General features: G+C 38.5%; 2 non-coding genes across 2 annotated transcripts; one reads left to right on the plus strand and one right to left on the minus strand.

Annotated features, from left to right (window-relative positions):
- Nucleotides 1–1,062: 1,062 nt before the first annotated feature.
- On the minus strand, nucleotides 1,063–1,173 carry trnal-caa (transfer RNA leucine (anticodon CAA)). The gene is made up of 2 exons: nucleotides 1,136–1,173; nucleotides 1,063–1,108 (listed from the first exon to the last, which is right to left on the minus strand). It is a non-coding gene; the product is annotated as a tRNA-Leu (tRNA).
- Nucleotides 1,174–15,749: 14,576 nt separating this feature from the next.
- On the plus strand, nucleotides 15,750–15,842 carry trnar-ucu (transfer RNA arginine (anticodon UCU)). Its single transcript has 2 exons — nucleotides 15,750–15,786; nucleotides 15,807–15,842. It is a non-coding gene; the product is annotated as a tRNA-Arg (tRNA).
- The last annotated feature ends 5,731 nt before the right edge of the window (nucleotides 15,843–21,573 follow it).

The raw sequence follows: 21,573 nt of genomic DNA on the forward strand, positions 1-21,573 counted from the left end.
GTGAATATTACAGAGCTCCTTTTCAAACTCTGTTAGTATGGTTTAGTGCTTAGGTTTCCTGGTTTTTCACCCAGGCGGTCTAGGCTTGACTCTTGGTATAGGAGCGCGTCTGTGTTGCCTTCTGGATTTCAAATGAGCAGCTCAGTGTAGAAAAGAGCCCCGTAGATCAGCATGTACATTTGCCTGGACAGTAGAGTTTTCAGAAAGCCACCTGGCTTTCTACGAACAAGTAATGAGACATAGAGAGAGGTTTAGGAAGTAATGTGGCCACGCAGTCTAAGGTGCCTGGATTAAAGCTCCAGTGTCTTTGGGGGCGTGGGTTTAAATCCTCCTGCTACCAGATGCTTCTGTGACCCATTTTCTTCTGAATTGGAAAGCAATCAGTGGAATTGTGTTTTGACAGTCTCTTGAGAACCTAAGCAAAGTTTTTAGAGATACTTTCAGCTTGACATCAAGGCAGGAAACAAAAGCTGTATTGCATCCTCTCAACCCAAATGCGCTTTGCCACCTTTAGCGTTATGCAGGGAACAAGCATAACGTCTGCTGATCACTTTCCAGTCAGTGCAAATCGTACTGCGTTTTAATATCGGTTGTGCTGGCGTACTGCTTCTGTCTGTGAAACTTTAATGTTGTGCTAAGAGTTAAGAGGAGTGCTTAATGTAAAGAGGAGTGTATGAAGGTCATAACAGAGGGAGGACACGTGTGTTCCTCACGGGGAGCTGTCACTCTGCATTCTGTAGGGCTACAGGTTGATTTCACATGCCACATTTAATTAAATACAGGAGAAACCGCAAGGAAAACCATATGTTTTAATAAATCTTCTGGATTTATATTTCGGTGTTTCACCTTTGAATGCATACCTTGGCCGTAAATCTTTACTCGATTACAGCCACGCCAAACAGTTCTTAAGGCAGAAATCAAAGCTTATTTGACTTTCTGCTAATAATGTGTAAGTGCTCATGAAGCATTTCCCTGCCCACCATGTGCCCACAAACCGTTCTCTCCGTTTTCCTCTTCCTGTCGTTGTCAGCGAGCACAACAAGACGGGAAAAATGACAGAGCTGTCAGGAATGGGATTTGAACCCATGCCTCTATTCAGAGAGCAGAACACCCAAGCAACAGAAAGACAGGAATCCTTGAGTCTGCCACCTTAGACCACTCGGCCATCCTGATTAGTTTCATAGGTCAGTGTGTTTAAAGCACCAGTAGTTCACAAAACTAAGAAATGCTTTGCTGGAGAAGCGCCACGTTGCCTGTTGTTGCCTAAATTGATCCTGGAAATCAAATATTCGGATCGATTCAGAGTGTGCTTTACTATGTTTACTATGTTTACTATGTACTATGTTTAGGACTAGTTAGTGTGGTAGAATATGGAGATCATCTCCAGCTCTGAGCTCAACCGCAACAAAGAGTCGTGCTGAACAAAGTCAGAGCTCAGCTGATCGTGTGCTCAGTGCGGGGCTCAGGAGCATTGTTGTGGTGCACGAACTGCAGGGGCTCTGAATCAGAACATTTCAATTTATCTGTTCAATAAGTTAAAATGCAGGACACGTTAAAATAGGATTATTACTTTGTCTCTGTCCCGTTTGTATATAACTGAATGTCCCTTACATTTTTAAGGACACATACCTACTAATGTGATACTCATTGCAAATAGTCCCAAAACAAGCAGGTCTGGCAGCTGCGGGGTTGAAGGTGAACATGTATCATATTCTAATGGATACTATTTCCATTGATGAATGAGACAGATTCAAAAGGAGATCCTTCACACGATTAAGCGAACACATTGCCTTTTCTGTCTGATGTAGAGGCTCCATTTCTGTCAGCAGTACTATAATTGTAAGTCTTATACACTTTCACGGGCTGCATCTGTAGCGCTTCATCCAAGAGGATTGTTAGAGCACAGTTACATTCACCCACCCAACTTATTCTTTGATCATCTAAGAGGATTTTTTTACTTTCGCACACGGTTACATTCGCCCACACAACATATACTCTCTGAATGTCCAATGGCTCAATAACCCTGTTTTCCCCTGGGAACCACCAGTGTACAGTCCCATCCCATTCAAAAATATAACAGATATACTCATTTGATATATTCAATTAACAAATATAAAAAGATATTATGAACAAGAGAACTCTTGATTATATAGATCCAGGTTAACACAATTAATTAATGCATACTCGAAGTGCCTGAAGTCTTGCTCTGCTGTTTTAAATATACCTCCAAAGCATTTAGTTGTGTTAACTACCAAATTATTTGAACTAATTTAACGTTATATTCAGGAAATTCAGAGAAAGTCTTCAGACTTGTCGTGGCTGTTGAAGAAGCCACCTGTCGAATCTCACCCGGGATTTCTTGAGAGATCATTCAGCGAGCGAGTCCTCCCTCTGGACTCCGCACTGAGCTGAAAGCTGCATGAACTCCTCACTGTGTGTCCTGTACTCTTACAAGTGCTCTCGTCTAGATGTGGAGCACAGCGACAAGAACACCTTGAACTTTTTTCATAAGTGAAGGAAAATTCAAAAGAGCATGAAAAGTATGGATTGTATAAAATATCCATTGGAAAATTGGAGAAAAAACTGAAGGACTAAACAACAACTTTTGATGACTACAAGAGATTCAAGAAACACAACCGTCCGCACACGGGCTTGGATCCTGAACGCTTAAGTTAAAAGACAAAGCGAAGGATGCAAACTGTAAACTCTCTTCACGTCTTACAGTTTATGAAATAAAACAATTTCTTACTTTCTTAATAATTTCTTATTATTACATACCCACACATACACTTACAAATATACAACTACACACTGACAGACACCACACACTCACAGACAAACACCATACAAACACTTTCACAGGCATGCATTCACAGAAACAAAGAGACACTACAAATACTCACAGACACACTAATAGACACCACACACTCAGAGACCGCACATGCTTACACACTAACAAACACCACACACTTACAGACACACATGCACAGACACCACATACACAGGTATCTACAGATACATGATAACTAACATTAACACAAATACCTCCTCATATTACAACAATAACAATATCACTAAGACATACACTATCAATATCAATAACATTGACACAAACTACTTATAATAACAGTTAAGCTATCATTAAAACAAACACTACTACTACTGTTAATACTCAGTAACACTATAATTATAATTAATATTAACATGAATATGAACATGAAAACTAAAACTATCAGTATCGCTATCATCATTAATACTCACATGAACACTAGCATGAAAACTACCAGTTGTACTCTCTAATATTAACATGAATACACTTGAATTATTATTAGTTGCTACCCATGACGTCACAACGCTCTTTGTGACGAAGGCGAGACACCTAGACGTGCACAGTGACGTGGCGCCTGTCGCCGTGGTTACCATACTTATGATTTATAAACACTGGACAAAATGCATTTAAACTGTTATTTACATACATTTATCAACTTGGAATATCATTTTCTAAGCTCTAGGATACAGTTACCCAAATAATAATATGAATAATCATTGTTTAATTTCAGATTGAACATTATTAACATTAAACGCACTATGGTAATTGATCGATACAAGATGTATTGACTGTTTTCTAGATATTTAAAACAGGGTCAAGAACGGGAAAAGAATCAGTACTAACCAATCGGTGAAGTTAATCGTTTATTCTACGGTTCTTCAGTTGAATTAATTGGTTGTCGATAGATAAGTGATCAATAACTCTCCTCTGTGCGCTCAGCGCGCCTCCCGCGGTCTCGCGCTCTGATCCCGGCGCTCTGGCTGGTGTCTGTGACGTCACAGTGCTCTTTCTGACAGAGCAGAGCGCGTCTCCGCTGGAGGAGACTCCTGTCCGGAGCCCGGGGTGGCTTTTCTTACAGACATAACATCTCTAAATGAAAACACACCAGGCTGTGGAGAGAAGCGAATCATAACAGTTGGAGAAGGAGGAGAGTGACAAAACAAGGAATGAAATTCATTAAACAGGGAAAAAAATAGTTTACTTCGCAGATTAATGCATTACAAAGCATTCCCGTGTAGAGCAGCAGAGATCGAGCACGAATCCCTGAAATGAGCGCTATTAAGGGTTTTACACGAATCTTCAGAGTATAAGAGCCAGGAAGATCAGACTCCTGGTTAAAATGGGTATACTGGTTTTATTTCCACCCAGCTCTCACTTCTATAGGTGGTCTGATGATTTAAATTAACTGTATAACTGTTACAAGCCTTAATCTAATTGTACATTTATAAGACTGTCTGTGAGACACTTCTGAGAGCAGCTGAATCCCAGGGCTGGTGTGGAATCACACACAGACAGGTCTTCTGCGTGATCAAAGTTCCACTGCTCAGAGCTACAGACTGGTCAACTGGTCACTATTGGAGACACAACCATCGGACCATTGGCTACTAATAATCAATATACTGATCAGAGTGTCAATACTGGTGTTTATTACATAAATACTAAGATACTTCCACACTCACTTGTGTTATAAAATATTTATAAAACATGTTTGGAGGCTGACATACAGTAAAGACAGTAATACTGAAGGGATGGAGGTCCTAGAAAGGGTTAATAGAAACTTCTTGCTTCTGACCTGGAACAGAGCCCACAGATGCCAGATCAGTGAGCCCTGAACCAGGAAAATATTGATTTTTTATTCTGCCTATGAGAATATTTATTCTTTTCCAAGTGGTGTTACATCCCCTTCAGATACTCTACACAGACTGCCAGAGAGAAGAGGAGAGAGATGGACAGATAAGAGCACACACAGCGAGAGAGACATACGTCTTGATTTACTTTGAAGCAAGTGTTCATTTCCTTTCTGGAACAAGCTATTTCTGAACTTCAAGAAATTCATACAACTTCTGAAAGATAAAATACAAATCTTGCTTATCCACTTTCTCCACTTAAAAGTGGAAGAAAACAACGGCAGTGCATCTCCATCGGCTTGATTTAGCTTAATACAAGTATTCACTTCCTTTTCTGGAAATTACAGCCTGCGAAAGATGAAATAAAGTTCTTGATTATTCTTCGTCAGTGCAGAAAAAATATTGCCGAATGGCAGGAAAATGCCAGTATTTTATTTTCTTTAACTACAAACGTGTGAATGGTGAAAATGTGTCCCTGTGCAGCTATTAAACAAAGAGCTGGTGGTTCAAGCACACTCAGGTATGTGCTTCAGATTGTTACGATGTAACATAATCTTCGCTAAAAATTGATGGGATTTCTTTGCAAACCCTCTTGAACTTCTCAGGAAATGTGTGTTTTACTCGTGTGGAACTACAACAAGTAAAGAATTAAGTACCTAAGTTAATGTCCAAGAAAACAATCTTCACGTGTGGAATTTTATCTTCAACTGGCTGTCAGGAGAATTCATTTATACACCCGTTGTATCCTTAGCAAAAATATTTTAAAATTAGAACACAGATTTGTTGGAGAACATGACAATCCTTGACAATTATTATTAAATGAGCATTATAGAAATGTGCGTTGCTATTTTTAATATGTACCTTAATTGTAATATATATATAAACATAATTGCTTTGATATGGATGTTCATTTGAAGGATTTGAGGAAACTATCAAGGATCGCAGAACAACCAAAGATACATTTGGGCATCTGCAATTGGTAAAGATTAAAGAGTGCCGTAAGTGCGAAGCTTGTATACAGACGAAAGAAAAAAACAGTTTTTAATGCACTTCGTTAAACTGATGGTGTGCTTATCAATTGTGCAAAAAATGCTCATAGCAGATGATGGTTTCAATCCATCGACCTCTGGGTTATGCTTCCGCTGCGCCACTCTGCTAACAGCTGTCATTCAACACAACTGCTCTATCTTTGCTTTCTAAAAGTGCGCCCGAGATGAAAAGTCTCAATGGTAAACGCAGACATCACTTTGAGCACTTGGTCTTTTATAGTACAAATATGACACGCTGCTCTACATGGGCGTGTCTTTAAGATCGTTGTGAACCAAATCTTCTGCTTTCCGAGGCAACTGATTCTTTCTTCGTTAATTCCCAAATCTTCAACGAGAATCAGTGAAATGAAAACCAAACACATGTACACACTCGCGTCGTAGCGTGAAAGAAAAATGATGGAAGCATTTGAGAAGTAGTCTGAACAGCTCCAGCCTATCAACTGCTCTCCAAAGTGATCGCTACCTCCACACCCAGTTTATAACACTGAAAATGATGCAGGAAGCCCAGCAAAGTTCTAAAACCAGCGATTGAAAAGCGTCTAGATACATAAAATGACAATTTCTCAAAAGTAAAATCTTCATCTTTTAAATATTGTCATCCATATATTTTTGTTTTTCTCTTTTTTACATAACACGCTTTCGAGAAATAGACTGTCGTGTATTGAAGGCTGCATTAGAAGATGTGTATCTAAATTAAAATCGGGCTTATGACTTTTAAGTTATTCAGCTTTTTTAGCACTTGGGTCTCGATTCAGATATTGCGATGAAAGCAACAGGGGAGTAAGATTTCATTTTCTAAATCAAAGGTGATCTGCTCACAAGGAAGTGTAAAAACTTCAGTGTTTACATTTTGAAGACCCCAAATTGTCTGTTGTTGTTATGAAGAAACACTATTGCTTCATAAGCTAATAAGTAACGTTTCTGAGCACGCATTGTATTACTAATGCTGTTATTAATTTTAAAAAAAGCTTGAATTCACATAATGGAATTTGGACGGCTCAAAGTAGTCTATTCCTTGTACAACTTTACTTGCCCGCTGAGTAGAGTTTAAAGCAACGGCAGCAGAAGTAGCAGTAATAGCAACAGCTTGGTTAGAGTGTCACAATACACTCTATGAAAGTATTGCGGCTTCAGATCGTTTTGTTCCGTTGAAACTGCTACAGGCTCTGAATTGCTGACATTGGCTGTGATCTTTTTTCAGGTTTCATGAAATTCTTCACATATTTGAAATATTTAATTCGGGTTCGCCTAATACACGGTGCAACCCGTACCTGCAGCAGAATGCTGTGGCACATGAAGCCGTTTTGTTTATCGGTTGTAAGAATTTAGGAGCGTACTACAAATCAAGCAAGCGAAAAGAAAATTAAACAGGAGTCACTTTTTGGATTGCTAATTCATTGTGCTCTGCTCGTCTAGGTTCAGATCCCATCCTTGTCATGGTTAAGGCCTGAGACGTGTGTGTTTTTTCTAAACGGTGTTTGCATTTGCTTCCTCTTTTACTCCTGTAAACTCGGGATTTTTTTTCCTTGGTGGCAACAATACGCTTCTGCAATACAGTAAATCATAGACTCTGCTTTCAAAATAGCTGCACCAGGCACTTGGACACAGATAAATACGAATTCAGGAATATGAATGGTCAATTGCTTACAGTTGGGGTTTTTTACGTTTCGTATTTAGCGATTTGTGTATCAATCTTTTAACAATTCATTAAAATGCTAACAATATGTAAAATAAAAACAACAGCACCGTTAAATGCTGGGGAGACGGCTAGTTTTTTTAACAATCAGATTCCAATCTCTAATGCTGTGTGAGAGCTTATGTAACTTTCCTTTTTTCACATTTTCTGACAACTATTCCAAAGGGGCACCCTGTCAACTCCTAATACTTTTAGAAAATCTGCCTGCGTTTGATTATTGTCGTTTTATTTTTTAAAAAAGTTCAATATTGATAATAACTAAAGAAAATAATGATCACGAACAAAAACAAAGGGCTGAAGATGCGAGTCGCTCTTGAATCAGAGCTGGGTGACACGGGCTTCTGTTCTGATATGGTTGTACCAGAAGCAGGAGGAATTGCTTCACTCGTATGGAGGATGAACTGAATAAGGAGCGAGACATGTCATTCAGGCAGGAGTTGAACCTACAGATGCAGCCATTCAAAATGGGTGGGGTATTTTGCGGTATACCCCGGTGGGCGTGTCGCAGTATCACGGGGTTAATCGCGTCATTTGACGTCATGCCGGAAAGTATCCGGCATCACCTTGTAAAACCGCCAGGAGGAGCCAATAAAGCTTAACCTCTCATGTACAGCATTTGAGCCTTTAATTTTGAACTGTGTATTACAGCATGTTAATCATCAGTCATTAAAATGTTGGTATATTTTATGAAAGCAAGATTGCTCAGTTGGACAAAAGTACACAACCTACCTTTATCAGAAATATTTATGCATCAAAGCATTTACCGAAGATATTACTAATAATGAATGACTTTGGACAAGCTGTATACTCAAAGGACTTTAGCACATTTGTACAAGCACTTGGAATCTGTCCAAGCCCTACTTTGTCAGGCATTTTCTTTTACTTCAACGGACATAAAAACTCCCTTGCTTTTAACAGGGAGTTTCATAATTTCTAACTACAAAAATTATTTAAAATGCGACACTTATCATTCAACTAGAGCTCAAAATATCACAAGGATCCTCAAGAGCACAGCAAAGACTGTGTTAAAAGATACTTGTATGAGATACATGAGAATCCAGGCTTTTTTATCAACGCTTTCTTTTCCATATACTAGATATTATGGAACCACTTCAGAAGGGTGTCAGCCAGCCAGATTCCAGGAATCGGTACTTTAAAGAAAAAATACACACCGGTATTCCATTTCTCCCTTAACATTTTAAGCATCGAAGTCTTTAACTAACATGTGAAATAGCATGTTAAAAGGTGGTAGATTTAAGCTTTTCTGCTAATATAATATGGAATCGCGTATCTAAAGAAATTAATAACTATATGATTATATTCGTGTACTATGACATTTCTTTGAAAAAATAGAATAGCAATATTATGGACAATTAATTGACTTTTATATTTCTAAATATCACAACATGATCGAATTTAAGTCATTTTAATAACAATGAACAGTCACCTATGCGTTACAATATAAACATTTAAATCACATTTTGATTTAAATGTGTTTTTTGCTTCACAATCAGACAAATGCAACTTAAATTGATACATTTATCTTCTAAGTATCTTAATAAACTTTCAGCATAGCTTTTCCCCCGTTTAGATTTATTTTTCTTGGGATCTTGGGATCAAACGTGGAAAGATTCGATTGTAATCATTTTTATTTTTTAAATACATTTTAGAAAAGTGTAATCTATACTAAAAAGCTGTACACCACCTGCTATAAAGATACATATTGTAATACTTTCGGGCTCAGATAGGACGGACACAAGAACTCAGACTTGCGGAGTTAAATCTCAACAAAACCACAACAAATCTCAATATCTAGTATGAATTATTTGTAATACAAACCAAAAATAGCCCGCAAACTCACTCAAATTCCTCCAATTATCATAATCCCACCCCTTATGCAAAACTAAACTCTCCTCCCATCCCAGTTTATCCTCTTTATCATAAACAAAATCCACCTCAATTTTCAACATAAAGCATTACACAAAATCAATACCTCAACACTCTATACTCAACAACGATAATTCACAAACAACCAGAACATGTAACTCCACATTCCTAAATAGACCTCATTTCCATAGCCCCACCCCTTATGCATAACCAACATCCCTCCCCTGTTCTCTCTCTCCGCTGGCGTTTGTAATCGTTTTTATTTTTAAATAAATTTTAGCAAAGTCATGTATTTTTAAAATCTTAAGATTTCTATATTTATGTCTTTATTTAGTGGTTTCATTAGTGACAAAGGCTAAACTTTCTTGGAAAAATGTCTTTTATGTAAACCATGTTTGCTATTAATTCATTTAGGGCTAGAATATGTTCATTGACTTCCAATGAAAGAAGGGTTCCTTTTGCTGTAGTCGGGTTGACATTAGAAGCTTGCCACGCCTGGACTGTTACACCAACGCATTAGCATGTTAAAGCGATTTCATTGAGGAGCCCAGCTTTCTTAACTAGTAAGTAATGTACTTTTGGAGGGGGGAGGTGTCTTTCGCTGGAAATCTTGCCCCCTTCTACTTTGAAAATACCTGTGAAACCGGTTTAATTCGTCACAGCCAGCACTCCCGCAGAGAGGGGGGTTGTACTTGTTAATGTCTTAGCCGGAACACATCATTATATCTCATTTTGTATTTCTATAAAAAAATCGTTTGCCCAGCCTAACACTATTGTTGTTATTGTTTTTATCCTGTAAAGCGCTTTGAGCAGCACAGCTTTCTCACCAGTTAGATTACTTTTTGATACCATCCTTACACAAAGGAGAAACTTCTTGTATTTTCCGATGACATACAAGTGGAAAGATTACAGATTTTAATCGGCTTTTTTCTGAACCAGGGAAAATCTGATCATGTTTCTCTATAACAATAATAAAAATCTTTATTTTACATATCACCTTTAAAAGTGGCATCTCAAAGCAATACAGTAGATGGAAACCACAGATTACAAAGTAAATACCCAGACAAACGCAAAGGCGTTTTTAATAAAATGCTTTTATTCATTCAGCAGAGAGAGCGTAAAACCTGGGCATAACAGCTGTTACTTTTTCTGATCACCCGCTCTCTGGATACACGTCTCACCTGTCCTGTTCTTTGTTTTCCTAATTTGCTGATTATGCGTTCTGCGATCCACTCCTGCCCTCACACCTAAAGAAGACTATTTTAAATTTATTTGCGCTGTCCATTGTGCAATTAACACTTGTATGTGCTGTCCTTAAGGTGATATCACATAAAGGTGATATGTAAAATAATGTTTTTTTTTATTGTTATAGAGAAACATGATTAGATTTTCCCCGTATCAGAAAAAAAGATCTAAAGTATACTAGTTTGTCACCAGTATACTTTTAAAACAGTCTTTGCTGTGCTCTTGAGGATCTTTGTGATATTTCGAGCTCTGGTTGAATGATAAGTGTAGCAGTTTAAATAATTTTCGTAGTTAGAAGTTATGAAACGCTCTGTTAAAAGCAAGGGAGTTTTTATGTCCGTTACAGTAAAAGAAAATGCCTGACAAAGCAGGGCTTGGACAGATTCCAAGTGCATTTTTGCAATTTACGTTGCATTGTGCTGCTGTAATACAGTTTAAAATAATTAAAAGTCTAAACAGTATCAGCTTTATTTATGGGTTGCAATTAAAAAAAAGTCAAAAACCGCACTCAAAATGCAATTTACAGCTTTCTGGCAAGAGGAGACACCCAAATTAATAATGTAACATGCCACTGCATGAACAAGGTTATACTGCTATTTCCTTAGATACGCAATTAAAAAAATGTTTTTTATTAAATTTTTAATACAATGCTTTTGTTCACTCATAATCTGACAATTTCAGGAAGACTAAGGAAGGACTAAGGGAATTGTCATCTGTTGTGAAAGCTCTGTGAGCTCTGTGACTTTGAGACCACTTGTTATCCCAGGTTGTTTGAATTGCCACAATTCAAATAGAGAAAAAAGAGCTGACTGACAAGATTTAAGATGTGGCTGTCAATGTTGGATTAAAAAAAAACACATTGCCCGACATTAGTTGCATTGCTTGAAATATAATTTTATTTCGAGAGACTGGATAAGTAATTCAAGTGTTTTTTTTTTTAACTTCCTGAAAAACAAATAATAATTTAACTATATGTGCAAACGTTTTATGATATGTCGCTATTGTGAATGTCTGTGGAGTGTATCTTATTTGCCTGTCTGTCCTGGCTGTGCTCTCTCGCTTGCTCGCCCTCCCCTTCTCTCTCTCTCTCAATTCAAGGTGCTTTATTAGCATGACAGATTGGTACAATCAGTGTTGGGTATTTACTTTGCTTTGAGATGCCACTTTTAAAGGTGATATATAAAATCAAGGCTTTAACTTGCTTTAACTCCGCAAGTCTGAGTTCTCGTGTCTGTCCTATCCGAATCCGAAAGTATTACAATATGTATCTTTATAGCAGGTGGTGTACAACTTTTTAGTATAGATTACACTTTTCTAAAATGTATTTAAAAAATAAAAACGATTACAATCTAATCTTTCCATGTTTGATCCCAGGATCCCAAGAAAAATAAATCTAAACGGGGAGAATGCTATGCTGAAAGTTTATTAAGATACTTAGAAGACAAAGATATCAATTTATGTTGCATTTGTCTGATTGTGAATCAAAAAACACATATATTTAAACCTGCATTTGCGATTTAAATCAAAACGCGATTTAAATCAATATAAATGTTTATATTGTAACACATAGGTGACTATTCATTGTTATTAAAATGACTTATATTCGATCATGTTGTGATATTTAGAAATATAAATTTGTTTGGTGCGAGTGAGGTTTTATTTAATCTCTGACCCAGGGAAATGTTTAATTTTTTCAAAGAAATGTTTGTTGAAAAAAAAGTCATGACTCCAGCAGGATTCAAACACACAGCATGTGAGATAGGAGTCAGGAGCCTAACCCAGAGTGCCACCAGCAAGGTCACATGCAGAGTGCTGAAAAAGCACTACAGAAACATTATCAACAGACAATGTACAGCATGTACTATTCTTGTGTTGCGGTACATGAATATAATTATATCGTTATTAATTTCTTTAGATACGCGATTCCATATTATATTCCCTTTTAATCAAATTCTAAAAGTATGCTTGTTGACTCCAGTATCACATTAGTTAAAGACTTTGAAGCTTAAAATGTTAAAATGGGCAGGTAGAGAGCTTTTCCAGAAACTCATGATGTTTCTCATGGGGTGTTACCTGCAGTAGTATCTCTCTCCATGCCTATTGTATCAGCTCAGTATACAATAGGAAGCAAGCAAACAAAATGCTCAGCAAAAATCGTAGTTGAGTAAATTGGTGTAAAAAAAAAATATTTGTAAGCAAAGGAGAGCCCGTGCTGCGTGTGAAACACATCAATAGTTCAGCATTTCTGAAACATTTAATTGAATTGACAAAGAAATCCTCTCCTTAAACTTCAAAAAAGGATTATCTGTGGAGCCAGCAGGAGAAACACTGCAGTTGCCCGTTTCTCACAGGTGGTTGAAGTTGTGGATAACATTTAGTTAAACCTAATAACTGGTTGGGCCACCCTTAGAAGCAAAAGCTGCAATCAAGCGTTTGCGATAACTGGCAATGAGTCTTTTACAATGCTGTGGAGGAATTTTGGCCCTCTCATCTTTGCAGAATTGTTGTAATTCAGCCACATTGGAGGGTTTTCGAGCCTTAACCGCTTTTTTAAGGTCATGCCACAACATCTCAATCGGATTCAGGTCAGGACTTTGACTAGGCCACTCCAAAGTCTTCATTTTGTTTTTCTTAAGCCATTCAGAGGTGAACTTGCTGGTGTGTTTTGAACTTGAACTTGAACTTTATTGCCATATGTAACCGGTACTGGTACAATGGAATTCTTACTTACAGAAAGTCTCTCGATTGTAAAACAAGTGTAAAAAACAAGACAAAGTGCAAACAGTGCATCAAGACAATGTACAAACAAACAATAGACAATGTGCAAGTAAACATGTAGACAGTTTGAATGTAAACAATACAGACGTGTAAACAATGACTGGAGATGTGCAATAGATAAGAAATCATAAAGAGGTAGATGGTGATGGTGTAGATGTGGTCCGAGGGGGATGGCTAAATTTGTTCGCCAGTCTCACTGCTTGTGGATAGAAGCTATTGAAGAATCTAGTGTTAAGTGTCCGTATGCTCTTATATCTCTTGCCTGAGGGCAGTGGGGTGAAGAGCTCATGCCCGGGGTGGTGACTGTCCTCTGTGATGGCCAGAATTCTACCACGGCAGCGGTCCTCATAGAGCTGTTTAATCTCGTTGAGACCGCAGCCGATGATCTTCTGGGCCATATTGACCATTCTCTGTAGTGCCTTTCTTTCTCGCGAAGAGGTGTTACCATACCACACAGTGATCCCGTTGGTGAGGATGGTCTCGATGGTGCAGCAGTAGAAGTTCACCAACACATGTATTGGCATCCCCCATCACTTGAGGCACCTCAAGAAATAAAGGCGCTGCTAAGCCTTCTTCATGATAGAGTCAGTGTTCACAGTCCAGGTTAGATCTTTAGAGATGTGAATTCCCAAAAACCTAAAGCTGGTGACTGTTTCCACTTCCGTTCCATCAATACTGAGTGGGCTGTGAGTGTATGGCCTGTGTCTCCGAAAGTCCACTATTAGTTCTTTCGTTTTCTTTATGTTCAAGTCCAGATTATTGCTATGACACCACCTAAGCAGCTGTACAACTTCATCCCTGTAAGTGGACTTGTCATCATCACTGATCAGTCCTATTATAGTGGTGTCATCGGCAAACTTAATAATGCGGTTGTTGCTGTGTCTTGCTGTGCAGTCGTGAGTAAATAGGGAGTACAACCTTGGACTCAGACAGCAGCCTTGTGGGGTTCCAGTGCTCAGGGTGAGTGGTGTTGATGTTTTATTGCCTATCCGCACCACCTGTGGTCTCTCGATAAGAAAGTCCAGCAGCCAGTTGCAGACAGAGTTGCACAGACCTAATCCCCTGAGCTTTGTCACCAGTTGACTGGGTATGATGGAATTGAATGCTGAACCGTAGTCCACAAACAGCATTCTCACATACGAGTTCTTAGTGTCCAGGTGTTCCAAGGTTGTATGCAGAGCCAGGGATACAGCATCATCCACTGATCTGTTGTTCTGGTAGGCGAACTGCAAGGGGTCCAGTGACTCTGTGATGGAGGAGTTGATGTGTGACAACACCAGCTTCTCCAGGCATTTCATCACAACAGATGTTAATGCTACTGGCAGTAATCATTCAGGCACGTCACTTTTGTCTTTTTAGGGGTTGGAACAATAGTGGTTTTTTTAAAGCAGGTAGGGACTGTGGACTGTGACAGGGAGGAGTTAAAGATGTCTGTAAACACTGTGGTCAGCTGGGCTGCACATGTCCTCAGGACGTGAGGTGGTATCCCATCAGGCCCTGCAGCCTTACGGATTTTCACCCTGCTCAGAGTCTTCTGCACGTCCTGCTCTGAGAGTTTCAGAACAAACTCGCCCTGCACACTTGGGGTCTTCTCAGCATTGCCCTTGTTCAGAGCATCAAAGTGGGCATAGAAGTTTGCCCGCTTTGGATCATTGTCCTGCTGCATAACCCAAGTGCGCTTCAGCTTGAGGTCACAAACAGATGGCCGGACATTCTCCTTCAGGATTTTTTGGTAGACAACAGAATTCATGGTTCCATTTACCACAGCAAGTCTTCCAGGTCCTGAAGCAGCAAAACAGCCCCAGACCATCACACTACCACCACCATATTTTACTGTTGGTATGATGTTCCTTTTCTGAAATGCTGTGTTACTTTTACGCCAGATGTAATGGGACACACACCTTCCAAAAAGTTCAACTTTTGACTCATCAGTCCACAGAGTATTTTCCCAAAAGTCCTGGGGGTCATCAAGATGTTTTCTGGCTCATCAGTGGTTTTCGTCTTGGAATTCTGCCATGCAGGCCATTTTTGCCCAGTCTCTTTCTTATGGTGGAGTCATGAACACTGACCTTAACTGAGGCAAGTGAAGCCTGCAGTTCTTTGGATGTTGTTGTGGGGTTTTTTGTGACCTCTTGGATGAGTCTTCGCTGTGCTCTTGGGGTAATTTTGGTCTTTAGAAATGGCTTTATAAACTTTTCTAGACTGATAAATCTCAATCACTTTTTCACACAGGGCCATGTAGGTTTGGATTTTTTTCCCTTAATAATAAAAACCTTCATTTAAAAACTGCATTTTGTGTTTACTTGTGTTATCTTTGTCTAATATTTCAATTTGTTTGATGATCTAAAACTTTCAGTGTGACAAACATGCAAAAAAATAAGAAATCAGGAAGGGGGCAAACACTTTTTCATACAGCTGGCTCTGTGGCGCAATGGAGAGCGCGTTGGACTTCTAGGCCTCGATAGAATGAAGTCATTCAAAGGTTGTGGGTTCGAGTCCCACCAGAGTCATGTATCATTTTTATTGAACCTTTCGAAATCCTCTAGGGATTGGTGTTGATCAAGTTAAATACAGGACTTCTTAAGAGTCCACAGTTGAAAATGAACCAGCAGCCACAAGAAAGAAATTAGCACTGGACTGTGATCACATTACTCCTGTCCCAGAGTCCTTGCACTGGCTTCCTGTCAACTTCAAAATCCTCAAGCTCAGCTATAAGGCTCTCCATGGCTTGGCACCTCAGTACTTGTCTGGGTTATCGCCCTACTCCCCATCTCACAACCTTCGCTCTTCTAATTGTGTTTTCCTATCTGTCCCCCAGTCCATCTGGACTACACTCTATGGGTGACAGGGCCTTCTCCTGTTTTGCCCCAAAGCTCTGGATCTTTATCCCCAAGGATATCAGTCACCTTCTCTAAACTCCTTCAAATCCAGACTCAAAACCCTCTTCTTTAGAAGAGCCTTTAATGAACTATTCTTTACCCCTCTGTTCCTACTGTATTTAATACCACCATCTATTGTCTCCTCTAACTGTGTATTCTCATCCTGCTTATCTTGTGTATTTTTTTAACTTTATTGTTGTCAAGTGCTTTGAAAAGCCACCTTTAAAAGCGCTATATAATGTAAAAATTATTATTATTATTAATAATGAACAGTGCATTTAACACTGAGCACATGTGGTCCTTCTTTGCAAAGGATTGCAAAGGTTGGGAATTAGTTTTTCACTCGTGTTGTTGAAGACCGTATCCTGGCTGTGTTGCTGGAAATGTCTGGATGCCATCACCGGATCAAGGAGAGGATCAGGGTTTTGGGAAGTCTTTTTGATGCCTGACACTGTGTGTTTCCTGGTTGTAACGGGTGTCATTCTGGACCTAAACAACAGAGAACACCATTGAAATCGCTGAACTGTCTAGCGGACACTTTGTCACCTTCTTCTGACCTGTAATTAATGTGATTCTCTGAAAACGTGGCACGTTGTATCTGTGCTACCTTTATGGAGGGTGACCACACTCATAAGGATCATAGATTCGATCACAAGCATCTAAAAACAAGAATGAGAAAATGACATCACGCTATAAGGCTGAATGGCACGAATTCTCCTGTTCCTTCTGCAGCAAATGTGAGTTTTTTTGCTTCTTAACACTGAGATAGTTGGAGATATTTGGCAGCTGTGGGATTCCAACTCAACCCTCAAAGAGACTGGAGCTTTAATCCAGCTCTAAACTAAAAACTGGGTGACTTGTAAGGGCTGGTAGGAGAGGAAAAGAATAAATGCTTCTTTTTTGGTTTTTAGCTACTAAAAGAAAGGAAAAAAATATTTGATTATTATTTATTCACCAGTTGTTTTGATCAAATCATTATAACGCAGTGTTATATTAAGGTATAATATGTACATGAACGTCATGTCTGAGTCGATGATGGCAGCTGAGTATCACTGGAGGACAGTTCATCATGAGTGGGTAAGCCTGCATAATGAGGGAGAAGAGATCGGCCTCTCTGATGCAGTGTCCAGTGACACTAACCTTCTGTCCTACTGTTCACTGCTAATGTAGAGGGTGAATGTTTATTTAGGTGAATGTAAGGTTTCATTCTTGTAAAATATTTCCGAGCACTTTTTTTGTTGCTGAAAATTAATCTTGTGCATTTGAATGAATTCCGATATTGTCACCTAATTCTATACATTGTTTCATCAGACTAGAACATTTAGAGGAGCTCAATTGCATTTATGAATTGCATAGTGATAGTATTTCTTTCCGTTTAAATACTTCAGTCAAAAATGTAGAGAAGGTGCTCCTGTTTTCACCATTATAAGAACTGTGATGCACCAGTAATATTTACTCTCATTGTTCTGTTCTGTAACAATCTTGAGTGACACAAACCTTCTGTTTTACTGCACTACACTTCTCCAGAGGCCAGTTCAGCACACAAGGATCCTCAGTCAAACAAACACTGCAATCGCTTGATAAAAGCCATTCCTCATCCTTTCTCTTAGTATTGGTGCAACTTTTGTATCCAAAGAAGGCGATTTGACAATGAAAGGTGCAATCATCTTAAAGAGAGTCTTCATGAAGGCATGCACAGCTTAAGGCACATGAAGCTGAATCCGTGAGCTGATTGACACAAAACAATGTCACTTCACATTATCCGCAAAGCTGTTTTGCTTGTCTGACCACCTCTTCGTACTTTACAGTGAGCGCATATATTTCAGTTTCTTCTTTTGTATTTTCCTTACTATTTTACTGTCCCTTTCCCCCATGTGAAGATGTATCCACTGCCAAAACTGCTGTCTGATTATTTAAATTATCTGTAAAACTGTTACATGACTTCATCTAATTGTAAATTTATAAGACAGTCTGTGAGACATTTGTGAGAGTAGCTGAATCCCAGGGCTGGTGTGGAATCACACACAGACAGGTCTTCTGTGTGATCTGAGTCCAACTGCCCAGAGCTACAGACTGGTCAAATGGTCACTATTGTAGACACGACCATCGGACCATCGGCTACAAATAATCAATATACTGATCATATTGTCACTACTGGTGTTTATTACATAAATACTATATATAAATAATAAGATAATTCCACACTCATGTGTGTTATAAAACATTTATAAACATTTTGGGAGGCTGACATACAGTAAAGAAAGTAATACTGAAGGGCTGGAAGTCCTGGAAAGCGTTAATAGAACCTTCTTGCTTTCGACCTGGAACAGAGCCCACAACTGCCAGATCAGTGACCCCTGAGCCCAGTTCACAGAGAGGAGAACCAGGGGCTCTTCTATGTCTCTAAGAGGGCTGGGAGGAAGGAGAAAATGGGGAGATGTGACCTGAGTCCAGGCTGTTCTGTCTGATTTTATTCATGTAACAGCAATGATTGTCTGAATATCTTCTGGTTCTGGATTGTGAGGATAGAGAGCAGTACGGAGTTGAGATCCTGTCTGAGTGTGAGTCTGAGCTGTGAATCTGACTGAGAAGAGAATAATGATTTTTTATTCTGCCTGAGAATTTTTCCTGAGAATTTTTCTTCTTTTCCAAGTGGTGTTACATCCCCTTCAGATACTCTACACAGACTGCCAGAGAGAAGAGGAGAGAGAGATGGACAGATAAGAGCACACACAGCAAGAGACACCTATTTCTTTTCTGGAACAAGTTGTTTCTGAACTTCAAGAAATTCATACAACTTCTGAAAGATAAAATACAAATCTTGCTTCTCAGGACAGAAGAAATGCTGCAAAAAAATGCCAGTGAATTGTGAAAAGCAATGGGAATGTGTCCTTGTGCAGCTGTTAAACAAAGGGCTGGTGGGTCAAACGCACTCAGGGACGCGCTTCAGATTGTGATGATGTAAACATAATCTACGCTAAAAATTGAAGGGATTTCTTCGCAAACCCTCTTGAATGTTGCAGGAAATCTTCGTGTTTTACTTGTGTGCAACTACAACAAGTAAACAATTAAGTACCTAAGTCAATGTCCAAGAAACCATCCTCATGTGTGGAATCTTTCTTTAACTGACTGTTGGGAGAATTCATTTAAACACCTGTTGTATCCTTAGCAAAAATATTTTAAAATTAGAACACAGATTTGTTGGAGAACTTGACAATCCTTGACAATCATTATTAAATGAGCATTATACAAATGTGTGTTGATATTTTTAATATGTACCTTAATTGTAATATATATATACATTATTGCTTTGATATGGATGTTCATTTGAAGGAATTGAGGAAACTATGAAGGATCGCAGAACAACCAAAGATACATTTGGGCATCTGCTATTGGTAAAGATTAACGAATACAGTAAGTGTGAAGCTTGCACACACACGAGAGAAAAAAATCAGCTTAAATTCACTTCATTAAACTGACGGTGTGTATAGCAGAGGATGGTTTCGATCCATCGACCTCGGAGTTATGGGCCCAGCACGCGTACGCTGCGCCACTCTGCTGACAGCTGTCATAGTGTGATTCAACACAACTGCTCTATCTTTGCTTTCTAAAAGTGCGCCCGAGATGAAAAGTCTAAACGGTAAACGCAGACGTCACTTTGAGCACTTGGTCTTTCATAGTACAAATATCACACGCTGCTCTACATGGGCGTGTCTTATATATCGTTGAGAACCAAACCTTCTGCTTTCTGAGGCAACTGATTCTTTCGTCGTTAATTCCCAAATCTTCAATGAGAATCAGTGAAACGAAAATCAAACACATGTACACACTCGCGTCCTAACCTGAAAGAAAAATCTATACCCTCTTTTTAACACTGAAAATGATTCAGGAAGTACAGCAAAGTTCTAAAACCAGCGAATGCATCTGCATACATAAAATGTCAATTTTTCAAAAGTAAAATCTTCAGCTTTGAAAGATTGCCATCCATATATTTTCGTTTCTCTCTTTTTTTACATAACACGCTTTCGAGAAACAAACTCTTCTAATTAAAGCTTCATTAGAAAATGTGTATCTTGGTTTGCTAAGTTAAAATCGGCACATCCCAGTGGGCAAAATATGTAAAATATACGACTATTAAACGCATACCTTAGACGTGTAAATGTGCTCCGTAACTGGTCTAGAATGAAATTCTAATATACATATAGCGTTATACGTCAATTAGACATCTATGATTATATGTTTATTATACATAAATGGTTGGAGTTCTATTATACGGATACATTTAGAAGACAATTATACATATATAGTTAAAGGTCTATTATACATCAAAGAAAGATTTTTATAGGTGTAGAAACTAGTAAATAAAGCCAATGATTTATTTTAGAAATGTATTCTTAAAATCTACAATTCTTCACACCTGAAAAATATGTAGTTCAAATTATACATTATATACAATATTGTAATCAACAAATGTCTAATCATCATTAAAAAACACAACTAGTAAATTTCAGTTACAAATTCTAGTAACATGGCGATATATATATATAGTAATGACAAACGCAAACTAAGTACATGAACACGCTAATATTTAACTCAAAACCACATTTCGATTCAAATATAAATTTTAAAATTTACAACTTCTTTATTTCCACGAAAATATTATTAATGTAGCACAAATGCTACTTTCTAATAAAGACAGAAAGAAACTTTGTTTTGTGTCTCATGGTGATCCTCCTCTCGATACTAATGAAATGTTTAATATAATCCCTCGAGAAAAAAAAGGAGTCAATTTCCGCCTGAAATGATTGATGCCCCATCAAACATTTTGTAATATCCCTGGAAGTTTATACAGTAGAATCCTGGTTCGTGGCTTAAATTCAAGGTAAACAAGACTAAGGAAACGAGTAAAAAACACTTTGTTTTGTTTTTTACACTTGTTTTACAATCGAGAGACTTTCTGTAAGTAAGAATTCCATTGTACCAGTACCGGTTACATATGGCAATAAAGTTCAAGTTCAAGTTCGAGTTGGAAACTTTATGTCGAAGTGGGATTTAAATCACCCGGAACATTTCACTACATTGGGCAGTATGTGCCAGAAAGTATGCTGACATCCCTTCGGTAGCACAGTTGCTAGAGCGGAGGAGTGTAGTAGAATCAGTAGGAAATCGTTAGGTCGCTGGTTCGATACCTGCTCGAAGGAAGGTGCTTTTCGTGTACTTTAATCAAGGAGTTAAAAAAGCGAATCTGTTTCATTCAGACATTGATCAAAAGCTCAATAAACGACGAAGTAGAGGTTCCTGTTCCGAATTCAGCCCACGTCTGATTGTCTTGTTTTGGCCAAGATCTGATCTTTGAATTAAG

The sequence above is a fragment of the Lepisosteus platostomus genome, chromosome 5 (genome assembly GCF_059453375.1).
Source record: "Lepisosteus platostomus isolate fLepPlt1 chromosome 5, fLepPlt1.hap1, whole genome shotgun sequence".
NCBI classification, from domain to species: Eukaryota; Metazoa; Chordata; class Actinopteri; order Semionotiformes; family Lepisosteidae; genus Lepisosteus; species Lepisosteus platostomus.